Source organism: Aedes aegypti, chromosome 1, assembly GCF_002204515.2.
Source record: "Aedes aegypti strain LVP_AGWG chromosome 1, AaegL5.0 Primary Assembly, whole genome shotgun sequence".
Taxonomy (NCBI): Eukaryota; Metazoa; Arthropoda; class Insecta; order Diptera; family Culicidae; genus Aedes; species Aedes aegypti.
The window spans coordinates 98,612,043-98,624,329 of NC_035107.1; the positions used below are offsets into that span (position 1 = coordinate 98,612,043).

The window sequence follows — 12,287 nt, forward strand, 5'->3', positions numbered from 1 at the left end:
AATGTTTCATTACAGAAATGCGTACCAGTTTGTTTGTTTGGAACCCAATATAGGGGAAAGTGGGGCAGTTTACCTTAAGGAAAAGTCGATAAAAGTGCTGAAAATATGATGAATTTTTCGAATATTTGCATGATTTCCAACAATTTTCAGATGAATACATTAGATCCGAATGATTTCCCTTGTCTTATAAAGTTCACGGATGAATGATTGATTTATCAAAATTTGTCATTTTTCGAGTCGATTTTCTATTGATGGGGTGAAATGAGCACCCCATTTTTGATTGCAAAATAATCTCATATACACGCTTAAAAAATGTTACACTAGATTGCTTAAATATCAAACTAAAACCATATTCGGTCTATTCACTCATTGCGATGCATTTTTGCGCATTAAGCATTGGCTAGTATAAACGGGTTTTATATCGATGAATGATTTTTTTGGTATTATGCATTCAAGGCATAAAAATCTTTAATTGGGTCCTAAAATGTTTAATGAAATCTTGTTTTTATTTAATGATACGAAAGAGCATGTTACTGCAACTATTTTAGCAATTTTTCCCGATGAAATAACGGCTACATCATATTTAAACTTTAATTTAAAAATTGGGTCCATAAATGAACCTTGACACTTTTGATCATGTTTGACGTTCGCTTAATCGACAAAAACACCACAGGGCTTTTAGTTTTAACACTGGGGTTGTTCCTATCTGACATTTTGGAAGGGACACGGAAAGCAAAATACACCCAAAATTTGAGTTTAAGCCAAGGAATGTGACAAAATCTAAAGAAATGTATTTTGGACTTAAACAAAAGAAAAACATTAAAAAATTGAGTGAACAAGTGTTTTTAGCCTAAACTTAAGCGTTTGGCATTAAAATTGGGACAGGGCTTTAGGACCCTATTCTTTATATTGAATAAAATCGCATAAAATCAACCATTTTAATTAAATTACTGTAAACAAAAGCAAGGAAAACGTGAGGAAGTGAAACCGCATGTTAAGCGTTTATTTTCATTTGAAATCTATGTTGTATCTAATTCTTCACAAGGTGCCTTTGCTGCCTATTGTTAATGCTTCTTCCGATCCTTTCCCGCATCGATTAAGATCTGTTATCCAAATCCTTGCCGCAGTTAATTCCAATTTGCTCACGCTGTTCGGAATGGTGCTCCTCTAGCAAAATGAACTGAAAAAGTTATACATGATGAAAAATCAATATGAATACTAAAACGAGCTTACCTTATCGCATCCATTTTTCACCAATTATTTCATATTTTGTTATTTCTGCTTCCCTGGGATTAAAATTCTTCCAATAAAGTTCTTTCATACAAGAGCTGGATATACAATACACTCGCGGATAGAATGATACAATGGCGGTGGCGGGTGATCTACAAAAGCAGCATCAGTCAACGTAAATGCACCGTCAGAAATAATTTACGAAAATGCCAAAGAAAGTATAAAGTAATATGATTTGCAAGGAATAAAAATCACAAATGTGGTAGAAGTAATAAATATCACTCTAACTAGTATTTTCATGTTTCTCCGTGTAATCTAAAAATTCAAATATGTTGTTACTACACTTCAAAGTTATAACTATTTATAAACACTCCGAACAAAAAGATATAATTTGTTAAGAACATTCTAACAGTCAAACATCATCATTCTGAAATGATGAATTTTAAAAGAGCCATTCGGGGCAATATGGGCAGTTTTTTCGAACATCATTTATTTATTTTTCTTTGAGTTTTGAACACTGACTTATAACATGCCTATTGCTTCATTTCCTCATCAGCTTTGGGATTGCATGTTATTTCAGATGAAATTTCAAGAATTTATGTAGTTTTCAAGGGGTGCTCATTCCACCCCATTGGACAAACCGCCCCGACTACCCCTAAACTGGACAACCGCAGATTGGTTCCCGCATGCTGCATTAGGGGCCTTCCTTAGCCGAGTGGTTAGAGTCCGCGGCTACAAAGCAAAGACATGCTGAGGGTGTCTGGGTTCGATTCCCGGTCGGTCTAGGATCTTTTCGTAATGGAAATTTCCTTGAATTCCCTGGGCATAGAGTATCATCGTATTTGACACACGATATACGAATGCAAAAATGGCAACTTTGGCAAAGAAAGCTCTCAGTTAATAACTGTGGAAGTGCTCATAAGAACACTAAGCTGAGAAGCAGGCTCTGTCCCTGTGAGGACGTTAATGCCAAGAAGAAGAAGAAGTGATTCTTCATCCTACAGCACAAAATATGTTACGTTACGAAAAGAGAATTAGTTTTCTGCAATAACGCAAAGAGAGCAATGATGAACAGAAATTGATGAATGCAGATGAGCCCTTATTAAAAAACAACACAGATTTTTTTTTGCGTGAAGACGTTTTTACTCCTACACGCAGCGAACTGGACTATCGAAATTCATACATTTCTCGCATAACTTATGATCTCGCCCTAAAAGCCATTGGTAACCATGTGTGTAGCTCGTTGTTTCTGAGCATTCGAATGGAGTTACACGTTATTTAACAACGCTATGGTGAAGAAAGGATCATTCTCTACCTGCCAGTGGTGTTGGTTTGGATGCTTATTGATTCATTTCCTCAGAAACAACGAGCTACTCACGTGGTTACCAATGGCTTTTAGGGCGTTATCCCAGATTATGCGAGATTTTGTCTTATGAAATATGGAACGATTATTGCAATACGAACGCTTTATGCACAGACAAACAGACGTCACACTCTCACCGATGTCCGTCGACCACCTTTTTAACGGCCGCTTCAAATACAGGTCGGACTCGATTATCCGGAGTATCGATTTTTTTTTCACTCCGGATAAACGAATCCTCCGGATAATCGAATCACTAAGAAAAAAAATTGAAATCTTTGATAAAAGAACTTAAATATTATCTTATTTATTTATTTTATTTATATGATGCGGTGGCGTAGCTAGAAATTATTTCTAGGAACAGTAGGGGTCTTTACAAGAAAAAAAATGTTTTTGGCCAGCATACACAAAAAATCACTTTTTCAAGCCACCCTTTTCAAATACTCTCAAATACGTTCTAAACTGCAAAACCATTCATATTGTATATTGCAATATCAAATTATCTCATATTTACAGAGTCTATGAATGGAGAGTTGCGCGAAGAGACTTCTTTGAATGGTTGTTCTTCTTCGTCTTCGAAAACAGCCCCTATCTGTTTTGCTGGTCTGCTCGATAGGTAGACGGTTTGACAGTTCGATAGGTAGATTTGGTTTCACTCTTCGCGCAACTCTCCATTCATAGACTCTGCATATTTATGCATAAAAATTGAACAACAAGAACATCAAAAAACAAATTCCGGATAATCGAGTCTAAAATTCCGGATAATCGAATCCCGGATAATCGAGTCCCCGGATAATCGAGTCTCCGGATAATCGAGTCCGACCTGTATATGGTAGGTGGCCAATCCACCACCCGCAGCGCTCGCATCGTTTTTGTTCGCGTTTGACGTTTACACACTACCGCCATCTGTTGGTCCATCGGCCAAACACACCGATTTTAGCATTGGGCGTACATGTCATCATGACTATGATTTTGATCGGGATTTGTTCTAAGTGTTACGTCTGTTTGTCTGTGCTTTATGTGTCGTTTTAGCAGTTTTAGCATCATTACATACCAAGGCAACGATAGGTGTATCGTGTACGCACAAGCCTATCGATCGCAACGTTCTCGGGTCGATTCCAGGTTGGCGAAGAGATACCTAATGTAGTTCGATAGTCCATTTGCATGTGTGTATTTCTATGAGCATAAATCCAAACTCCGCTGTTGAGCTGAAATTTTTTTCAGTGACTAAAACTAAATCGACTCTTTGAAAGTCGACTTTTTATGTTAGTGCGCCCAATGCTGTAAACAAGCAAAACAAAAAGCGATTTTGACATCAGCTCATCTCAGCAGCGCGTGGTGTTTATAGTTTCCCGCATCGGAACCGTTCAGGCAGCAAATTTTACGTTCGCTCCATTTCCATTCTATAATTTCTTCTCGCCATTCATGCGCGATTGTGTGTAAAAATTCTCGCGTAATAATCTCAAAGTGTGTAGTATTTGCGCATGGTCTTTGAACAAAACCGAAAATACACAGGTGTAATACGAAATCAGTGGTGAAGTGTCGAGGTCATTTCTGCCGACTTCAAAGTGTGACAAAAAAGACACGAGGAACATCATAATATTTACCTGGTCCAGCTCAGCAGCATCAACCCCCACATTTTGGACATCCCCCCAGAAGGGCTTACGAGTCGAGAGTGTTTATTGCGTTGGAGCATTAAGAAGATTAATCATAACTGTTTTCTCGGTCAACATCTGCTGCGTGACTCTTCAGTGACGAGAAATTTCGTCTAGTGCGAGACTAGTGACAAAAATTAAACATTCCGCTTCGAATTGGTTCTGTTTTGGTCCATTTTCGGTTGACAACAAGCGAGCGAAACGAGAGAGGAAGGAAGAAACCTATCGCATACGACATACGACCGCATAAGCGAAGCGAACAAAAACTCGTCGCGAGTTGCATGTGCTTTTTTTGCGTCGAATCGAAATTGACTGGCTGCCGTTTCGTTTCGTCAAAAGTAAACATTAGGGTTCCGTTTGTTTACCATCCCGTTTCTGGATATCGAGATAGTGACCGTGCGGAAGGAAGGACAGGTGCCTTCGAGGAGAATCAATACAATACCAGAGTGATGTAAGTAGGGCTTTGAATTAATTGGGATAGAGATAAGAATATTTTGGGTGTTGTAATTTGTGTGTTATTGTGCGAAACTTGTAGTCTTCATACGTGATAGGGAGACGGGCCCTGATATTGGCACTTTTGATTCACTTCGGCAAGGCTATTTTTAAAAGCCCATATTTTGCAGTATTGAAGTGCATTTCTCGATTTTCCGACAATTTGGCCGAAAAGAACTCTGATACCAAAGTTAATCATTAAAGTGTCCAAGTAGCTCATTACCCTATTATTCGCTTTGCGGGTCTTGAATCACACGCTCATCAGAATGGAATTTTCCATAATATAGTGGATTTTTACGCATGTTTGAGTAATGTTCACAAAGAAGGTTGTTATTACATTATACAATATTGTAATAATTCTTGTATCTTTGCATCTTGTAGATTTGCACCATTTAATCAGATTTCACTCACTTTTTTGTATTTCAATGCGGACAATCGCAAATAGTATAATCATACGCGGAAAACCTGTACCGACCGTGTATAACTTCAATCCACATCGGTCGAAACGTAAGATGTGTACAAAAGCTAGTATCGATGTGAGAGGAAAATCCCAAAAATAGATTCACTCATGTATTTTCGATGCAAATTTCATGCGACCAGCCTCAAAGGCATCGGCGTTCGAAGAGCAGACACCAATCGACAGGATCTAATCAACTTTATACCTACCTAACGCAAGTAGATTTTTTTTTGTTTGTCATCAAACTTAAATATCAAAACTAGCTCGGCTCCGCTAGGAAATACACAGCGACGATGATGTAAAATGGTATTATATTTGAATCTTTCTAGGTACCGGATTGATCCGGTAAATGATTAGAAACGCCTGGTGTCTACTACGTCATAAGAGGCGAAGCAAAGCCGGTCACACGATATGTTTATGTGAAAAGAAAAACTCAACAAGCTGAATCTAAATTAATTTATTGAAAACGAGAAATTTATCGGTCGAAGTTTCAACATCTTGTTGGAGATGGTGTTAAGCCCGAAGTTTAACAACTTTTGATGCTCGCTTTTACACTAGAGTAATGCAAAATTTAAAGTTTTGACTCCCCCATGCTTAACCAGGGTGTCGACTACCTGAAAAAAATCTGGAATTTATTTGAGGTCAACAATTTTTCGATTATATTATCGTTCTAGGGGCCTTCCTTAGCCGAGTGGTTAGAGTCCGCGGCTACAAAGCAAAGCCATGCTGAAGGTGTCTGGGTTCGATTCCCGGTCGGTCCAGGATCTTTTCGAAATGGAAATTTTCTTGACTTCCCTGGGCATAGAGTATCATCGTACCTGCCACACGATATACGAATGCAAAAATCGCAACTTTGGCAAAGAAAGCTCTCAGTTAATAACTGTGGGAGTGCTCATAAGAACACTAAGCTGAGAAGCAGGCTCTGTCCCAGTGGGGACGTTAATGCCAAGAAGAAAAATATTATCGTTCTTAGACAATTTATCTATCTTTATTAACGAGATTTTTAGTGCTGAATTAGTTTATCTAGGAACCTAAATTTATTTATTTATTTCGACAAGCACACAGACTACATACAATAATTACAATACTTTCTTACATGCTACGGATTACTTCTATTGTTCTTTAGTCGTGTTTTAAGCTACTCTTTGGACATAGTAATGCCGTAATGCCGAAGAATTCGCAATGTACATTATACTGATGCATCATACAGTTTATTGATCCGTTTTGAGCATAATGTGTTCTGCATGATTTTTCTGAAAATAATTTTCTTGTTCCTAAATGCCGAGAGGGTGTGTGTGTGTAGAAGTTTAATTGAGATAGAAGTGCAGCAGAGTCTACACCAGTGATTCCCAAAGTGTGCGAATCCGAATTTTCAGGTCCAAGGGGGCGAAAAATCCAGAAAGGGGGTGAAAAATCCAGAAAGGAGGCGAAAAGTTAACTTGGGAGCAGTTGAAAATAATTACTCATAACCTTTAAAGGACACACATAAGTTCATAGAAATTATTAATAATACTCTTAAGAATAATGAATTCCAAACTAAAACTTTTCTAGGATTTCTTTTACCTTAGACTGCTTGGAGTTTTGGCTGATTTGTTTTTCTAACAGTGAAGGGCGAACTACAAATTTTCGCAAATTCTTAAGGTAGTGATTAGTAGTGGTGAACCGTAAAGATCTTGCGTGTTTTACTTTCTTTCCGTAATAATACTGTGTTGGATTTTCGGCCGGAATACAATTTCAGGAGGAAGGCATCTGGTGAGTTTGTTCCTTTTTAACAGTATATATTTAACCGGAATCAGATTTTTGAGCTCGGAGTGCGTGTGCTTTCACATGGCCGTCGGAAATTACCGAGCAAACGGTGTTTTTTGAGCTGAAATGCGTCGCGGTCGCCAGTTGTAAGTTCATGTTTTTTTGCGAAAAAAAAACATAATTTCATCGATGAAGAGCTACCGATTGTGGGGGTGTAGCGCGAACTCTGGTCTTCGGCAAGAAAAGGAATGCAATGTGCTCGTGATATTATTTTTATTGTAAAACTGATACATTTTTAGAAGTATGCTGGTTCAAACATATAGGGTGAGGGCATTGTTTTTGTCGGCTGGTTGGATAGTTTTGAGAAGAAGGTTTCTGAGTTGTGTTGTCTACCCTTAGAATTTATTTCCCGAAATCGATGCCTGCAAAAACATGAGCTGAGAGTTAACCGTCTGAGAGGAGCTTCCGAAGATTGTAACGACTTAATTGGGAAAAATATAGTGGAACATTTAGCAAGCAAAAATCAGTCTTCCGTAATAGACGAATTCCATGTCAAATCGGTCAGTCACAGAACTCGACCCTCTTCGATTTGCTATTTTGCACATGTTTTTGGTATGATACAATAAGTATTTTCCATAAAAAATGATCATTTTGACTCGAGAATAACTTTTGAAAATGGCTCATAAATTTTTGCATGCTATTTGGAAAATTCCAACTCCGGAACTATGAATTCCGAGTCTTTCGTGGACGTCCAAGAAAATTTCTGCTGCCAAGGCTAAAGATGCGCTAGTTTGGTAAGTCCACGAATACATGTTGAAGGGGTCATGCAAGAATGAAAGATAGGTCCGCACCATGTCCATAATTTTCGTCTCGTAGACGTGGACCAACGACTTTACTTCCCTTCGCACTATAACTTTTACGTAATAAAAGACTATCTTGGAGATGGGATTCGATCCCAGGTCCTCGGCGTGATAGGCGTATGTTCTAACTTCTAACCACTACATCAGGTCCGTCTTCGTTTTAAGGCAGTGTAAGAATAGAGATAGAAAACTATAGAGACGAATGTCGTTGATATTCCCTTTGAACTTGCTCGAGGACATGTCGGGTACATAACTGTCAAACTGCATACATTTTCGCGTTGACATTTATAGCTCCCGCCAGTAAAAGATCTTCCGACAGCGACACCAGCGACATTCTTCCTCTATAGTAGGCTTTGCAGAATTCGCTCTCATTTGAGTATGAAGCACGATCAAAGCAAGCAAAGAAAAACATCCCATCTGTTGCGGTCCACGGTCGTCATTGTATCGCAAGGTGTAACAAGTCTGATAGATGGAAGCAGCGAGCGGAAGCCCCAAGGAGTGAGCGATGATAAAACCCATTTTACTCGCTTGTTAACCGTTGGGGATAGGAGTTTTTCTTTACTGGCACGATAAACAATCCACGAACTTCCAGTAGCAATAGTGTCCCCCAGGCTTGGAGCATGTTTAGAGGGGTTTTATCATACACTACTGTCCCCCCAATCTGATCAAAGTTGTAGCAGTATACGATAAACAGTCTCTCATAATGTGCAGCATGTTATGATAGTTACAGAGCGTGAGCGATTCTCTCAATTTTCTCAGGATTCAATCCCTGCTCTATAGTTTATTACCTCTATTAATTTAAGTTATGTTTATTTGTAATTTAACGTTCAAGGATCCGTCATTGTAATCATCGTCATCAAAAGCAGTTTTTCTGTTCAAAATTGAAAATTATTCGAAGAAAATGTGTTCACTGTGTTTCGATTGGAGAAAAGAAAATAGTGAACACATTGTCGTGTAAGGTTTCTTGATTTTAAACGAAAAACCTTGTTTTTTTATTCTCATCAATGGCGGATCCTACAGCATGAGAATCATGCGAAAATAAATTGTATACCATATATTTTGTCGGAAATGCATAAGGAAGTGTGAAAGGTATATTTTTTCGAAGATGTTTTGCAGGTTTTCTAGACCCAAATGATTTTTTTTTCTAGAACCAATATATTAAAATACCCAACTCCTTAGGTAAATCTAAGAAAAGCTTGTTAGTTCCGTTCAGACCTCCATGGATTTTCGACGAACTTGAGACAAACCTAATCAGTTAAATACTATGCAATACTAGAATATGATTCCTACTATTTAAATCAGATTACTTTAAAAAAAATAGAACTTTTTATCAAAGCATTTTTTTTTCATTTCCATACGAAATAAATATATTCTATGTAGTCGACCAAAATCGTGGGAAAGAAAGGGTTAAATAAATCTATTAAGAATTTGCATTTAGTTTAAATTTGTTGTTAGAGACTTAACTTCTAAGATGAATTTTACAAATAAACTAGGTTATTTAAATAATATTAACTTTATAGAGAGTTCATTCATTTACCATCTGCTTTCAATGAGCTTAAGCTTAAATGAACTTACGACTTCTAGCTTTTAAGTCTTGAAGACACTCAAATGTGTATCAAATTTTGATGATGAGTAGGGGAAGTACTCTATGCCCGGACACTTTTTTGTTTTTTGGTGATATTTCAAAATCTACTTTAGTTTTACCATTTATTTTTGTACAGTCTAATAAATTAACAATGTTTCAAGTAAAAAATAACACGAGAAAAAAATAAACCTTTACAATTCATTTTTATGATGGGTTACATTATGTAGGTACCAAAAATCCTATGCACTGAAATGTGTCCTTATCAGTGCTGTTAAATGTCAAAATTTTGGAAAATTTAAAATGCTTATAGCACCCACCCATGTGAAATATCGCATCAGAAAGTTTTGCCAACCGATAGTAATTCGGAAAAGGTCACCGACAAAAACATTTTCCGATGACTTTTTCCACGGGAAAGGATGATATTAGCAATATTCAATAGGGTCCTAAAGCCCTGTCTTAATTTTAGTACCAAACGCTTAAGCTTAGGCCAAAAAATTGAGTAAACATCAATGTTTTAATGTTTTTCGTTTGTTTAACGAACGTGTCCCTTCCGAAATGTAAGATAGGAACAACCCCAGTGTTAAAACTTAAAGCCCTGTGGTGTTTTTGTCGACTAAGCGAACGTCAAACATGATCAAAAGTGTCAAGATTTATTTATAGACCAAATTTTTATATTAAAGTTTAAATATGATACAGCCATTATTTGAGCGGGAAAACTTGCTAAAATTGTTGCAGTAACATGCTCTTCAGTGTTAATAAATAAAAACAGGATTTTATTAAACATTTTAGGACCCTATTGTCAAAGTCAACCGGATATTCATGATATTTAACAGCACTGGTCCTTATACTCGGACACTATGATTTGCATCATCAAAGTATACACCAAACCCACAGAAAGGCAGAGGGGGTGCTTCGTACGTCATCTAATGCCTTGTGGGTTCAATCTTTGCATGATGTACAGCGTATGAAGCGAGATCATAAGTCAGTTCCATAAACTCCTTTTTGATGAAAATGTCTTCTGGAATCCAACGCGTTTGTAGTTCTTGACAATTTCTTTCCCAGCTCGAAGTTTTTTTATGCGGTCTTGAAGTGTGCTCTTAGGTACAGTCAACTCTCGCTTACTTGACCTCCGTATCTCAACATCTAGTTAGAGAACCATAGTAAAATTTGGTGTTCATGCCTACCTCGATGGTCCAATGAATCGCATTTGCTCTGGTTTAGTGTTCTGTAACTCGATGGTCCCTTCATTATCGAGTTCTGGAGAGATGACTGTACATCATATCTTGTGACTGCTTCTAGTGCGCTCATTTGCCTTCAAAGCATCCTATTTACAGCACTTTATAAGGGGTCCAAGGACCGGAAGTTTTGTTGTTTATGGTCTACTTTTGTTGCTATACGATTTTTTGTATCGTGCGTTTATATAAAAAAGCGAATTATGAATTAGATCGCATTATTAGGTTAACATTTCCACTGTCCGGTCATGAAGAACATGAGGTGTCCGGCCATAGAGGACTTGGCAATGGTTCCACAAAAAGGTTGCTTTTCTTTGAAATTCTAGAAAGATTCGCGAATTAGGCGAAACTGACAAAATGTTCACAATTTAAGAAAATATAGTGTTGAAATTGTAGCTCGATTGTCTATTCACTGCACTTGAACTTTTCCCCTATCGATAATTTAACTATTCAAAAAACGCAAATTTGTAGAAGACGAAACTTCACCTCATGCCAAACCACACACTTTATTGATTACGGCTGTGTTTTTGTTTATCAAAGTGATGGGCGCATCTGAAATCGAAATCAAAACACGGCGAGAGTAAACGGCGACACTGCAAACAAAAAATAAACAAGGCGTACATGGCGGGCTTAATTGAAACCAGAATGTAAACACGGCGCAAAAGTAATAGGCGACACTGAAAATAATATCGATTACAGGCTCATAACATTGGGCGATACTGGCATTCTTGAGCGCGTTTAAGGTGAAACCTTATAATATTTTTTTAGTACGAAATAGCTAGGGAAATTGTAGGAGATGTGTGTGGTATTGATGAGGATTTTAAAACTAGGTTTATAAAATGTGTATTAAAGTGAAAAGGTTACAGTTTGAGTATATTTCTAGAGGAATTCGCGATTAGGGCCTATCTGACAAATCAATAACAATGAGAAAATAATCAATGAAATTTTCATGTGCAATTTTAAATCCCAATTGGAGAAAATATACTCAAACTTTAACCTTTTCACATTAAAACATATTTCATAAACTAAGTTTTAAAATCCTCATCAATACCACACACATCTCCTACAATTCCCCTAGCTATTTCGTACTCAAAAAATCTTTAAAGGTTTCGCCTAAAACGTACTCGAGAATGCCAGTATCGCCCAATGCTATGAGCCTGTAATCGATATTATTTTCAGTGTCGCCTATTACTTTGCGCCGTGTTTACATTCTGGTTTCAATTAAGCCCGCCATGTACGCCTTGTTTATTTTTTGTTTGCAGTGTCGCCGTTTACTCTCGCCGTGTTTTGATTTCGATTTCAGATGCGCCCATCACTTTGATAAACAAAAACACAGGCGTAACCAATAAAGTGTGTGGTTTGGCATGAGGTGAAGTTTCGTCTTCTACAAATTTGCGTTTTTTGAATAGTTAAATTATCGATAGGGGAAAAGTTCAAGTGCAGTGAATAGACAATCGAGCTACAATTTCAACGCTATATTTTCTTAAATTGTGTACATTTTGTCAGTTTCGCCTGATTCGCGAATCTTTCTAGATTTTCTCCAATTGGGATTTAAAATTGCACATGAGAATTTCAATCAGGCAATAGACATGCCCTATATCAACTGCAGCGATTTGCAGTAGACAGGATGTCCCGGGCCCGATCTATCTGACAAGCCAATCGAGCCCTCT

At 37.5% G+C, this 12,287-nt stretch overlaps 1 protein-coding gene across 1 annotated transcript in view; it reads left to right on the top strand.

The window, feature by feature from the left end:
• Positions 1-3,923: 3,923 nt before the first annotated feature.
• The window catches only part of LOC5573529 (forkhead box protein K2), a 41,746-nt gene continuing 33,382 nt past the window's right edge, over positions 3,924-12,287 (top strand). Inside the window, exon 1 of the mRNA XM_001660878.2 lies at positions 3,924-4,696. The gene's annotated coding sequence lies outside the window, so the exon portion shown is untranslated. The remainder of the gene's footprint in view (positions 4,697-12,287) is intronic.